Raw genomic sequence first — 14302 nt, forward strand, 5'->3', positions numbered from 1 at the left:
GGGGTTAGACGTCAGTAGAGCAAACGGGTTTTATCAGCTGCCACCAGTCTAACACCAACAAGGGTGAAGCTTGCAATTTAAGGTTATGGTTATAATGCAATTAAATGCAAAGGGGCAAGCGAGCTGGACAATACTGATGAAAATAATCCCTGGAGAAGGGGAACAAGGGGGACAAAGGACAAACATAAATCTCCAAACACAGCTAGGTGACTGGTGAGCGACCGAAAAAATCCGCCTGGTCCGGGTATCGAACCCGGGACCTCTCCATTACAAGTGGAGCGCTCTACTAACTGAGCTAACCAGGGGTTAGACGTCAGTAGAGCAAACGGGTTTTCTCAGCTGCCACCAGTCTAACACCAACAAGGGTGAAGCTTGCAATTTAAGGTTATGGTTATAATGCAATTAAATGCAAAGGGGCAAGCGAGCTGGACAATACTGATGAAAATAATCCCTGGAGAAGGGGAACAAGGGGGACAAAGGACAAACATAAATCTCCAAACACAGCTAGGTGACTGGTGAGCGACCGAAAAAATCCGCCTGGTCCGGGTATCGAAAACGGGGCCTCTCCATTACAAGTGGAGCGCTCTACCAACTGAGCTAACCAGGGGTTAGACGTCAGTAGAGCAAACGGGTTTTATCAGCTGCCACCAGTCTAACACCAACAAGGGTGAAGCTTGCAATTTAAGGTTATGGTTATAATGCAATTAAATGCAAAGGGGCAAGCGAGCTGGACAATACTGATGAAAATAATCCCTGGAGAAGGGGAACAAGGGGGACAAAGGACAAACATAAATCTCCAAACACAGCTAGGTGACTGGTGAGCGACCAAAAAAATCCGCCTGGTCCGGGTATCGAACCCGGGACCTCTCCATTACAAGTGGAGCGCTCTACCAACTGAGCTAACCAGGGGTTAGACGTCAGTAGAGCAAACGGGTTTTATCAGCTGCCACCAGTCTTACACCAACAAGGGTGAAGCTTGCAATTTAAGGTTATGGTTATAATGCAATTAAATGCAAAGGGGCAAGCGAGCTGGACAATACTGATGAAAATAATCCCTGGCGAAGGGGAACAAGGGGGACAAAGGACAAACATAAATCTCCAAACACAGCTAGGTGACTGGTGAGCGACCGAAAAAATCCGCCTGGTCCGGGTATCGAACCCGGGGCCTCTCCATTACAAGTGGAGCGCTCTACCAACTGAGCTAACCAGGGGTTAGACGTCAGTAGAGCAAACGGGTTTTATCAGCTGCCACCAGTCTAACACCAACAAGGGTGAAGCTTGCAATTTAAGGTTATGGTTATAATGCAATTAAATGCAAAGGGGCAAGCGAGCTGGACAATACTGATGAAAATAATCCCTGGAGAAGGGGAACAAGGGGGACAAAGGACAAACATAAATCTCCAAACACAGCTAGGTGACTGGTGAGCGACCGAAAAATCCCCCTGGTCCGGCTATCGAACCCGGGACCTCTCCATTACAAGTGGAGCGCTCTACCAACTGAGCTAACCAGGGGTTAGACGTCAGTAGAGCAAACGGGTTTTATCAGCTGCCACCAGTCTAACGCCAACAAGGGTGAAGCTTGCAATTTAAGGTTATGGTTATAATGCAATTAAATGCGAAGGGGCAAGCGAGCTGGACAATACTGATGAAAATAATCCCTGGAGAGGGGGAACAAGGGGGACAAAGGACAAACATAAATCTCCAAACACAGCTAGGTGACTGGTGAGCGACCGAAAAAATCCGCCTGGTCCGGGTATCGAACCCGGGACCCCTCCATTCCAAGTGGAGCGCTCTACTAACTGAGCTAACCAGGGGTTAGACGTCAGTAGAGCAAACGGGTTTTATCAGCTGCCACCAGTCTAACACCAACAAGTGTGAAGCTTGCAATTTAAGGTTATGTTTATAATGCAATTAAATGCAAAGGGGCAAGCGAGCTGGACAATACTGATGAAAATAATCCCTGGAGAAGGGGAACAAGGGGGACAAAGGACAAACATAAATCTCCAAACACAGCTAGGTGACTGGTGAGCGACCGAAAAATCCGCCTGGTCCGGGTATCGAACCCGGGACCTCTCCATTACAAGTGGAGCGCTCTACCAACTGAGCTAACCAGGGGTTAGACGTCAGTAGAGCAAACGGGTTTTATCAGCTGCCACCAGTCTAACACCAACAAGGGTGAAGCTTGCAATTTAAGGTTATGGTTATAATGCAATTAAATGCAAAGGGGCAAGCGAGCTGGACAATACTGATGAAAATAATCCCTGGAGAAGGGGAACAAGGGGGACAAAGGACAAACATAAATCTCCAAACACAGCTAGGTGACTGGTGAGCGACTGAAAAAATCCGCCTGGTCCGGGTATCGAACCCGGGACCTCTCCATTACAAGTGGAGCGCTCTACCAACTGAGCTAACCAGGGGTTAGACGTCAGTAGAGCAAACGGGTTTTATCAGCTGCCACCAGTCTAACACCAACAAGGGTGAAGCTTGCAATTTAAGGTTATGGTTATAATGCAATTAAATGCAAAGGGGCAAGCGAGCTGGACAATACTGATGAAAATAATCCCTGGAGAAGGGGAACAAGGGGGACAAAGGACAAACATAAATCTCCAAACACAGCTAGGTGACTGGTGAGCGACCGAAAAATTCCGCCTGGTCCGGGTATCGAACCCGGGACCTCTCCATTACAAGTGGAGCGCTCTACCAACTGAGCTAACCAGGGGTTAGACGTCAGTAGAGCAAACGGGTTTTATCAGCTGCCACCAGTCTAACACCAACAAGGGTGAAGCTTGCAATTTAAGGTTATGGTTATAATGCAATTAAATGCAAAGGGGCAAGCGAGCTGGACAATACTGATGAAAATAATCCCTGGAGAAGGGGAACAAGGGGGACAAAGGACAAACATAAATCTCCAAACACAGCTAGGTGACTGGTGAGCGACCGAAAAAATCCGCCTGGTCCGGGTATCGAACCCGGGACCTCTCCATTACAAGTGGAGCGCTCTACTAACTGAGCTAACCAGGGGTTAGACGTCAGTAGAGCAAACGGGTTTTATCAGCTGCCACCAGTCTAACACCAACAAGGGTGAAGCTTGCAATTTAAGGTTATGGTTATAATGCAATTAAATGCAAAGGGGCAAGCGAGCTGGACAATACTGATGAAAATAATCCCTGGAGAAGGGGAACAAGGGGGACAAAGGACAAACATAAATCTCCAAACACAGCTAGGTGACTGGTGAGCGACCGAAAAAATCCGCCTGGTCCGGGTATCGAACCCGGGGCCTCTCCATTACAAGTGGAGCGCTCTACCAACTGAGCTAACCAGGGGTTAGACGTCAGTAGAGCAAACGGGTTTTATCAGCTGCCACCAGTCTAACACCAACAAGGGTGAAGCTTGCAATTTAAGGTTATGGTTATAATGCAATTAAATGCAAAGGGGCAAGCGAGCTGGACAATACTGATGAAAATAATCCCTGGAGAAGGGGAACAAGGGGGACAAAGGACAAACATAAATCTCCAAACACAGCTAGGTGACTGGTGAGCGACCAAAAAAATCCGCCTGGTCCGGGTATCGAACCCGGGACCTCTCCATTACAAGTGGAGCGCTCTACCAACTGAGCTAACCAGGGGTTAGACGTCAGTAGAGCAAACGGGTTTTATCAGCTGCCACCAGTCTTACACCAACAAGGGTGAAGCTCGCAATTTAAGGTTATGGTTATAATGCAATTAAATGCAAAGGGGCAAGCGAGCTGGACAATACTGATGAAAATAATCCCTGGCGAAGGGGAACAAGGGGGACAAAGGACAAACATAAATCTCCAAACACAGCTAGGTGACTGGTGAGCGACCGAAAAAATCCGCCTGGTCCGGGTATCGAACCCGGGACCTCTCCGTTACAAGTGGAGCGCTCTACCAACTGAGCTAACCAGGGGTTAGACGTCAGTAGAGCAAACGGGTTTTATCAGCTGCCACCAGTCTAACACCAACAAGGGTGAAGCTTGCAATTTAAGGTTATGGTTATAATGCAATTAAATGCAAAGGGGCAAGCGAGCTGGACAATACTGATGAAAATAATCCCTGGAGAAGGGGAACAAGGGGGACAAAGGACAAACATAAATCTCCAAACACAGCTAGGTGACTGGTGAGCGACCGAAAAATCCGCCTGGTCCGGGTATCGAACCCGGGACCTCTCCATTACAAGTGGAGCGCTCTACCAACTGAGCTAACCAGGGGTTAGACGTCAGTAGAGCAGACGGGTTTTATCAGCTGCCACCAGTCTAACACCAACAAGGGTGAAGCTTGCAATTTAAGGTTATGGTTATAATGCAATTAAATGCAAAGGGGCAAGCGAGCTGGACAATACTGATGAAAATAATCCCTGGAGAAGGGGAACAAGGGGGACAAAGGACAAACATAAATCTCCAAACACAGCTAGGTGACTGGTGAGCGACCGAAAAAATCCGCCTGGTCCGGGTATCGAACCCGGGACCTCTCTATTACAAGTGGAGCGCTCTACCAACTGAGCTAACCAGGGGTTAGACGTCAGTAGAGCAAACGGGTTTTATGAGCTGCCACCAGTCTAACACCAACAAGGGTGAAGCTTGCAATTTAAGGTTATGGTTATAATGCAATTAAATGCAAAGGGGCAAGCGAGCTGGACAATACTGATGAAAATAATCCCTGGAGAAGGGGAACAAGGGGGACAAAGGACAAACATAAATCTCCAAACACAGCTAGGTGACTGGTGAGCGACCGAAAAAATCCGCCTGGTCCGGGTATCGAACCCGGGACCTCTCCATTACAAGTGGAGCGCTCTACCAACTAAGCTAACCAGGGGTTAGACGACAGTAGAGCAAACGGGTTTTATCAGCTGCAACCAGTCTAACACCAACAAGGGTGAAGCTTGCAATTTAAGGTTATGGTTATAATGCAATTAAATGCAAAGGGGCAAGCGAGCTGGACAATACTGATGAAAATAATCCCTGGCGAAGGGGAACAAGGGGGACAAAGGACAAACATAAATCTCCAAACACAGCTAGGTGACTGGTGAGCGACCGAAAAAATCCGCCTGGTCCGGGTATCGAACCCGGGCCTCTCCTTTACAAGTGGAGCGCTCTACCAACTGAGCTAACCAGGGGTTAGACGTCAGTAGAGCAAACGGGTTTTATCAGCTGCCACCAGTCTAACACCAACAAGGGTGAAGCTTGCAATTTAAGGTTATGGTTATAATGCAATTAAATGCAAAGGGGCAAGCGAGCTGGACAATACTGATGAAAATAATCCCTGGAGAAGGGGAACAAGGGGGACAAAGGACAAACATAAATCTCCAAACACAGCTAGGTGACTGGTGAGCGACCGAAAAAATCCGCCTGGTCCGGGTATCGAACCCGGGACCTCTCCATTACAAGTGCAGCGCTCTACCAACTGAGCTAACCAGGGGTTAGACGTCAGTAGAGCAAACGGGTTTTGTCAGCTGCCACCAGTCTAACACCAACAAGGGTGAAGCTTGCAATTTAAGGTTATGGTTATAATGCAATTAAATGCAAAGGGGCAAGCGAGCTGGACAATACTGATGAAAATAATCCCTGGCGAAGGGGAACAAGGGGGACAAAGGACAAACATAAATCTCCAAACACAGCTAGGTGACTGGTGAGCGACCGAAAAAATCCGCCTGGTCCGGGTATCGAACCCGGGACCTCTCCATTACAAGTGGAGCGCTCTACCAACTGAGCTAACCAGGGGTTAGACGTCAGTAGAGCAAACGGGTTTTATCAGCTGCCACCAGTCTAACACCAACAAGGGTGAAGCTTGCAATTTAAGGTTATGGTTATAATGCAATTAAATGCAAAGGGGCAAGCGAGCTGGACAATACTGATGAAAAATAATCCCTGGAGAAGGGGAACAAGGGGGGCAAAGGACAAACATAAATCTCCAAACACAGCTAGGTGACTGGTGAGCGACCGAAAAAATCCGCCTGGTCCGGGTATCGAACCCGGGACCTCTCCATTACAAGTGGAGCGCTCTACCAACTGAGCTAACCAGGGGTTAGACGTCAGTAGAGCAAACGGGTTTTATCAGCTGCCACCAGTCTAACACCAACAAGGGTGAAGCTTGCAATTTAAGGTTATGGTTATAATGCAATTAAATGCAAAGGGGCAAGCGAGCTGGACAATACTGATGAAAATAATCCCTGGAGAAGGGGAACAAGGGGGACAAAGGACAAACATAAATCTCCAAACACAGCTAGGTGACTGGTGAGCGACCGAAAAAATCCGCCTGGTCCGGGTATCGAACCCGGGACCTCTCCATTACAAGTGGAGCGCTCTACCAACTGAGCTAACCAGGGGTTAGACGTCAGTAGAGCAAACGGGTTTTATCAGCTGCCACCAGTCTAACACCAACAAGGGTGAAGCTTGCAATTTAAGGTTATGGTTATAATGCAATTAAATGCAAAGGGGCAAGCGAGCTGGACAATACTGATGAAAATAATCCCTGGCGAAGGGGAACAAGGGGGACAAAGGACAAACATAAATCTCCAAACACAGCTAGGTGACTGGTGAGCGACCGAAAAAATCCGCCTGGTCCGGGTATCGAACCCGGGACCTCTCCATTACAAGTGGAGCGCTCTACCAACTGAGCTAACCAGGGGTTAGACGTCAGTAGAGCAAACGGGTTTTATCAGCTGCCACCAGTCTAACACCAACAAGGGTGAAGCTTGCAATTCAAGGTTATGGTTATAATGCAATTAAATGCAAAGGGGCAAGCGAGCTGGACAATACTGATGAAAATAATCCCTGGAGAAGGGGAACAAGGGGGACAAAGGACAAACATAAATCTCCAAACACAGCTAGGTGACTGGTGAGCGACCGAAAAAATCCGCCTGGTCCGGGTATCGAACCCGGGACCTCTCCATTACAAGTGGAGCGCTCTACTAACTGAGCTAACCAGGGGTTAGACGTCAGTAGAGCAAACGGGTTTTATCAGCTGCCACCAGTCTAACACCAACAAGGGTGAAGCTTGCAATTTAAGGTTATGGTTATAATGCAATTAAATGCAAAGGGGCAAGCGAGCTGGACAATACTGATGAAAATAATCCCTGGAGAAGGGGAACAAGGGGGACAAAGGACAAACATAAATCTCCAAACACAGCTAGGTGACTGGTGAGCGACCGAAAAAATCCGCCTGGTCCGGGTATCGAACCCGGGACCTCTCCATTACAAGTGGAGCGCTCTACCAACTGAGCTAACCAGGGGTTAGACGTCAGTAGAGCAAACGGGTTTTATCAGCTGCCACCAGTCTAACACCAACAAGGGTGAAGCTTGCAATTTAAGGTTATGGTTATAATGCAATTAAATGCAAAGGGGCAAGCGAGCTGGACAATACTGATGAAAATAATCCCTGGAGAAGGGGAACAAGGGGGACAAAGGACAAACATAAATCTCCAAACACAGCTAGGTGACTGGTGAGCGACCAAAAAAATCCGCCTGGTCCGGGTATCGAACCCGGGACCTCTCCATTACAAGTGGAGCGCTCTACCAACTGAGCTAACCAGGGGTTAGACGTCGGTAGAGCAAACGGGTTTTATCAGCTGCCACCAGTCTAACACCAACAAGGGTGAAGCTTGCAATTTAAGGTTATGGTTATAATGCAATTAAATGCGAAGGGGCAAGCGAGCTGGACAATACTGATGAAAATAATCCCTGGAGAAGGGGAACAAGGGGGACAAAGGACAAACATAAATCTCCAAACACAGCTAGGTGACTGGTGAGCGACCGAAAAAATCCGCCTGGTCCGGGTATCGAACCCGGGACCCCTCCATTCCAAGTGGAGCGCTCTACCAACTGAGCTAACCAGGGGTTAGACGTCAGTAGAGCAAACGGGTTTTATCAGCTGCCACCAGTCTAACACCAACAAGGGTGAAGCTTGCAATTTAAGGTTATGGTTATAATGCAATTAAATGCAAAGGGGCAAGCGAGCTGGACAATACTGATGAAAATAATCCCTGGAGAAGGGGAACAAGGGGGACAAAGGACAAACATAAATCTCCAAACACAGCTAGGTGACTGGTGAGCGACCGAAAAAATCCGCCTGGTCCGGGTATCGAACCCGGGACCTCTCCATTACAAGTGGAGCGCTCTACTAACTGAGCTAACCAGGGGTTAGACGTCAGTAGAGCAAACGGGTTTTATCAGCTGCCACCAGTCTAACACCAACAAGGGTGAAGCTTGCAATTTAAGGTTATGTTTATAATGCAATTAAATGCAAAGGGGCAAGCGAGCTGGACAATACTGATGAAAATAATCCCTGGAGAAGGGGAACAAGGGGGACAAAGGACAAACATAAATCTCCAAACACAGCTAGGTGACTGGTGAGCGACCGAAAAATCCGCCTGGTCCGGGTATCGAACCCGGGACCTCTCCATTACAAGTGGAGCGCTCTACCAACTGAGCTAACCAGGGGTTAGACGTCAGTAGAGCAAACGGGTTTTATCAGCTGCCACCAGTCTAACACCAACAAGGGTGAAGCTTGCAATTTAAGGTTATGGTTATAATGCAATTAAATGCAAAGGGGCAAGCGAGCTGGACAATACTGATGAAAATAATCCCTGGAGAAGGGGAACAAGGGGGACAAAGGACAAACATAAATCTCCAAACACAGCTAGGTGACTGGTGAGCGACTGAAAAAATCCGCCTGGTCCGGGTATCGAACCAGGGACCTCTCCATCACAAGTGGAGCGCTCTACCAACTGAGCTAACCAGGGGTTAGACGTCAGTAGAGCAAACGGGTTTTATCAGCTGCCACCAGTCTAACACCAACAAGGGTGAAGCTTGCAATTTAAGGTTATGGTTATAATGCAATTAAATGCAAAGGGGCAAGCGAGCTGGACAATACTGATGAAAATAATCCCTGGAGAAGGGGAACAAGGGGGACAAAGGACAAACATAAATCTCCAAACACAGCTAGGTGACTGGTGAGCGACCGAAAAAATCCGCCTGGTCCGGGTATCGAACCCGGGACCTCTCCATTACAAGTGGAGCGCTCTACCAACTGAGCTAACCAGGGGTTAGACGTCAGTAGAGCAAACGGGTTTTATCAGCTGCCACCAGTCTAACACCAACAAGGGTGAAGCTTGCAATTTAAGGTTATGGTTATAATGCAATTAAATGCAAAGGGGCAAGCGAGCTGGACAATACTGATGAAAATAATCCCTGGAGAAGGGGAACAAGGGGGACAAAGGACAAACATAAATCTCCAAACACAGCTAGGTGACTGGTGAGCGACCGAAAAAATCCGCCTGGTCCGGGTATCGAACCCGGGACCTCTCCATTACAAGTGGAGCGCTCTACTAACTGAGCTAACCAGGGGTTAGACGTCAGTAGAGCAAACGGGTTTTCTCAGCTGCCACCAGTCTAACACCAACAAGGGTGAAGCTTGCAATTTAAGGTTATGGTTATAATGCAATTAAATGCAAAGGGGCAAGCGAGCTGGACAATACTGATGAAAATAATCCCTGGAGAAGGGGAACAAGGGGGACAAAGGACAAACATAAATCTCCAAACACAGCTAGGTGACTGGTGAGCGACCGAAAAAATCCGCCTGGTCCGGGTATCGAAAACGGGGCCTCTCCATTACAAGTGGAGCGCTCTACCAACTGAGCTAACCAGGGGTTAGACGTCAGTAGAGCAAACGGGTTTTATCAGCTGCCACCAGTCTAACACCAACAAGGGTGAAGCTTGCAATTTAAGGTTATGGTTATAATGCAATTAAATGCAAAGGGGCAAGCGAGCTGGACAATACTGATGAAAATAATCCCTGGAGAAGGGGAACAAGGGGGACAAAGGACAAACATAAATCTCCAAACACAGCTAGGTGACTGGTGAGCGACCAAAAAAATCCGCCTGGTCCGGGTATCGAACCCGGGACCTCTCCATTACAAGTGGAGCGCTCTACCAACTGAGCTAACCAGGGGTTAGACGTCAGTAGAGCAAACGGGTTTTATCAGCTGCCACCAGTCTTACACCAACAAGGGTGAAGCTTGCAATTTAAGGTTATGGTTATAATGCAATTAAATGCAAAGGGGCAAGCGAGCTGGACAATACTGATGAAAATAATCCCTGGCGAAGGGGAACAAGGGGGACAAAGGACAAACATAAATCTCCAAACACAGCTAGGTGACTGGTGAGCGACCGAAAAAATCCGCCTGGTCCGGGTATCGAACCCGGGGCCTCTCCATTACAAGTGGAGCGCTCTACCAACTGAACTAACCAGGGGTTAGACGTCAGTAGAGCAAACGGGTTTTATCAGCTGCCACCAGTCTAACACCAACAAGGGTGAAGCTTGCAATTTAAGGTTATGGTTTTAATGCAATTAAATGCAAAGGGGCAAGCGAGCTGGACAATACTGATGAAAATAATCCCTGGAGAAGGGGAACAAGGGGGACAAAGGACAAACATAAATCTCCAAACACAGCTAGGTGACTGGTGAGCGACCGAAAAATCCGCCTGGTCCGGCTATCGAACCCGGGACCTCTCCATTACAAGTGGAGCGCTCTACCAACTGAGCTAACCAGGGGTTAGACGTCAGTAGAGCAGACGGGTTTTATCAGCTGCCACCAGTCTAACACCAACAAGGGTGAAGCTTGCAATTTAAGGTTATGGTTATAATGCAAATAAATGCAAAGGGGCAAGCGAGCTGGACAATACTGATGAAAATAATCCCTGGAGAAGGGGAACAAGGGGGACAAAGGACAAACATAAATCCCCAAACACAGCTAGGTGACTGGTGAGCGACCGAAAAAATCCGCCTGGTCCGGGTATCGAACCCGGGACCTCTCCATTACAAGTGGAGCGCTCTACCAACCGAGCTAACCAGGGGTTAGACGTCAGTAGAGCAAACGGGTTTTATGAGCTGCCACCAGTCTAACACCAACAAGGGTGAAGCTTGCAATTTAAGGTTATGGTTATAATGCAATTAAATGCAAAGGGGCAAGCGAGCTGGACAATACTGATGAAAATAATCCCTGGAGAAGGGGAACAAGGGGGACAAAGGACAAACATAAATCTCCAAACACAGCTAGGTGAATGGTGAGCGACCGAAAAAATCCGCCTGGTCCGGGTATCGAACCCGGGACCTCTCCATTACAAGTGGAGCGCTCTACCAACTAAGCTAACCAGGGGTTAGACGACAGTAGAGCAAACGGGTTTTATCAGCTGCAACCAGTCTAACACCAACAAGGGTGAAGCTTGCAATTTAAGGTTATGGTTATAATGCAATTAAATGCAAAGGGGCAAGCGAGCTGGACAATACTGATGAAAATAATCCCTGGCGAAGGGGAACAAGGGGGACAAAGGACAAACATAAATCTCCAAACACAGCTAGGTGACTGGTGAGCGACCGAAAAAATCCGCCTGGTCCGGGTATCGAACCCGGGACCTCTCCATTAGAAGTGGAGCGCTCTACCAACTGAGCTAACCAGGGGTTAGACGTCAGTAGAGCAAACGGGTTTTATCAGCTGCCACCAGTCTAACACCAACAAGGGTGAAGCTTGCAATTTAAGGTTATGGTTATAATGCAATTAAATGCAAAGGGGCAAGCGAGCTGGACAATACTGATGAAAATAATCCCTGGAGAAGGGGAACAAGGGGGACAAAGGACAAACATAAATCTCCAAACACAGCTAGGTGACTGGTGAGCGACCGAAAAAATCCGCCTGGTCCGGGTATCGAACCCGGGACCTCTCCATTACAAGTGGAGCGCTCTACCAACTGAGCTAACCAGGGGTTAGACGTCAGTAGAGCAAACGGGTTTTATCAGCTGCCACCAGTCTAACACCAACAAGGGTGAAGCTTGCAATTTAAGGTTATGGTTATAATGCAATTAAATGCAAAGGGGCAAGCGAGCTGGACAATACTGATGAAAATAATCCCTGGCGAAGGGGAACAAGGGGGACAAAGGACAAACATAAATCTCCAAACACAGCTAGGTGACTGGTGAGCGACCGAAAAAATCCGCCTGGTCCGGGTATCGAACCCGGGACCTCTCCATTACAAGTGGAGCGCTCTACCAACTGAGCTAACCAGGGGTTAGACGTCAGTAGAGCAAACGGGTTTTATCAGCTGCCACCAGTCTAACACCAACAAGGGTGAAGCTTGCAATTTAAGGTTATGGTTATAATGCAATTAAATGCAAAGGGGCAAGCGAGCTGGACAATACTGATGAAAAATAATCCCTGGAGAAGGGGAACAAGGGGGGCAAAGGACAAACATAAATCTCCAAACACAGCTAGGTGACTGGTGAGCGACCGAAAAAATCCGCCTGGTCCGGGTATCGAACCCGGGACCTCTCCATTACAAGTGGAGCGCTCTACCAACTGAGCTAACCAGGGGTTAGACGTCAGTAGAGCAAACGGGTTTTATCAGCTGCCACCAGTCTAACACCAACAAGGGTGAAGCTTGCAATTTAAGGTTATGGCTATAATGCAATTAAATGCAAAGGGGCAAGCGAGCTGGACAATACTGATGAAAATAGTCCCTGGAGAAGGGGAACAAGGGGGACAAAGGACAAACATAAATCTCCAAACACAGCTAGGTGACTGGTGAGCGACCGAAAAAATCCGCCTGGTCCGGGTATCGAACCCGGGACCTCTCCATTACAAGTGGAGCGCTCTACCAACTGAGCTAACCAGGGGTTAGACGTCAGTAGAGCAAACGGGTTTTATCAGCTGCCACCAGTCTAACACCAACAAGGGTGAAGCTTGCAATTTAAGGTTATGGTTATAATGCAATTAAATGCAAAGGGGCAAGCGAGCTGGACAATACTGATGAAAATAATCCCTGGCGAAGGGGAACAAGGGGGACAAAGGACAAACATAAATCTCCAAACACAGCTAGGTGACTGGTGAGCGACCGAAAAAATCCGCCTGGTCCGGGTATCGAACCCGGGACCTCTCCATTACAAGTGGAGCGCTCTACCAACTGAGCTAACCAGGGGTTAGACGTCAGTAGAGCAAACGGGTTTTATCAGCTGCCACCAGTCTAACACCAACAAGGGTGAAGCTTGCAATTTAAGGTTATGGTTATAATGCAATTAAATGCAAAGGGGAAAGCGAGTTGGACAATACTGATGAAAATAATCCCTGGAGAAGGGGAACAAGGGGGACAAAGGACAAACATAAATCTCCAAACACAGCTAGGTGACTGGTGAGCGACCGAAAAAATCCGCCTGGTCCGGGTATCGAACCCGGGACCTCTCCATTACAAGTGGAGCGCTCTACCAACTGAGCTAACCAGGGGTTAGACGTCAGTAGAGCAAACGGGTTTTATCAGCTGCCACCAGTCTAACACCAACAAGGGTGAAGCTTGCAATTTAAGGTTATGGTTATAATGCAATTAAATGCAAAGGGGCAAGCGAGCTGGACAATACTGATGAAAATAATCCCTGGAGAAGGGGAACAAGGGGGACAAAGGACAAACATAAATCTCCAAACACAGCTAGGTGACTGGTGAGCGACCAAAAAAATCCGCCTGGTCCGGGTATCGAACCCGGGACCTCTCCATTACAAGTGGAGCGCTCTACCAACTGAGCTAACCAGGGGTTAGACGTCAGTAGAGCAAACGGGTTTTATCAGCTGCCACCAGTCTTACACCAACAAGGGTGAAGCTTGCAATTTAAGGTTATTGTTATAATGCAATTAAATGCAAAGGGGCAAGCGAGCTGGACAATACTGATGAAAATAATCCCTGGAGAAGGGGAACAAGGGGGACAAAGGACAAACATAAATCTCCAAACACAGCTAGGTGACTGGTGAGCGACCGAAAAAATCCGCCTGGTCCGGGTATCGAACCCGGGACCTCTTCATTACAAGTGGAGCGCTCTACCAACTGAGCTAACCAGGGGTTAGACGTCAGTAGAGCAAACGGGTTTTATCAGCTGCCACCAGTCTAACACCAACAAGGGTGAAGCTTGCAATTTAACGTTATGGTTATAATGCAATTAAATGCAAAGGGGCAAGCGAGCTGGACAATACTGATGAAAATAATCCCTGGCGAAGGGGAACAAGGGGGACAAAGGACAAACATAAATCTCCAAACACAGCTAGGTGACGGGTGAGCGACCGAAAAAATCCGCCTGGTCCGGGTATCGAACCCGGGACCTCTCCATTACAAGTGGAGCGCTCTACCAACTGAGCTAACCAGGGGTTAGACGTCAGTAGAGCAAACGGGTTTTATCAGCTGCCACCAGTCTAACACCAACAAGGGTGAAGCTTGCAATTTAAGGTTATGGTTATAATGCAATTAAATGCAAAG

At 48.0% G+C, this 14302-nt stretch overlaps 3 non-coding genes across 3 annotated transcripts; all 3 read right to left on the reverse strand.

The window, feature by feature from the left end:
- Positions 1-1741: 1741 nt before the first annotated feature.
- Trnap-ugg lies at positions 1742-1814 on the reverse strand. The gene has a single exon. It is a non-coding gene; the product is annotated as a tRNA-Pro (tRNA).
- Positions 1815-7779: 5965 nt separating this feature from the next.
- Positions 7780-7852, reverse strand: Trnap-ugg. Its single transcript has one exon. It is a non-coding gene; the product is annotated as a tRNA-Pro (tRNA).
- A 3549-nt stretch (positions 7853-11401) lies between these two features.
- Positions 11402-11474, reverse strand: Trnar-ucu. Its single transcript has one exon. It is a non-coding gene; the product is annotated as a tRNA-Arg (tRNA).
- Positions 11475-14302: the final 2828 nt, after the last annotated feature.

Source organism: Ixodes scapularis, unplaced genomic scaffold (assembly GCF_016920785.2).
Source record: "Ixodes scapularis isolate PalLabHiFi unplaced genomic scaffold, ASM1692078v2 ptg001739l_1__unscaffolded, whole genome shotgun sequence".
NCBI classification, from domain to species: Eukaryota; Metazoa; Arthropoda; class Arachnida; order Ixodida; family Ixodidae; genus Ixodes; species Ixodes scapularis.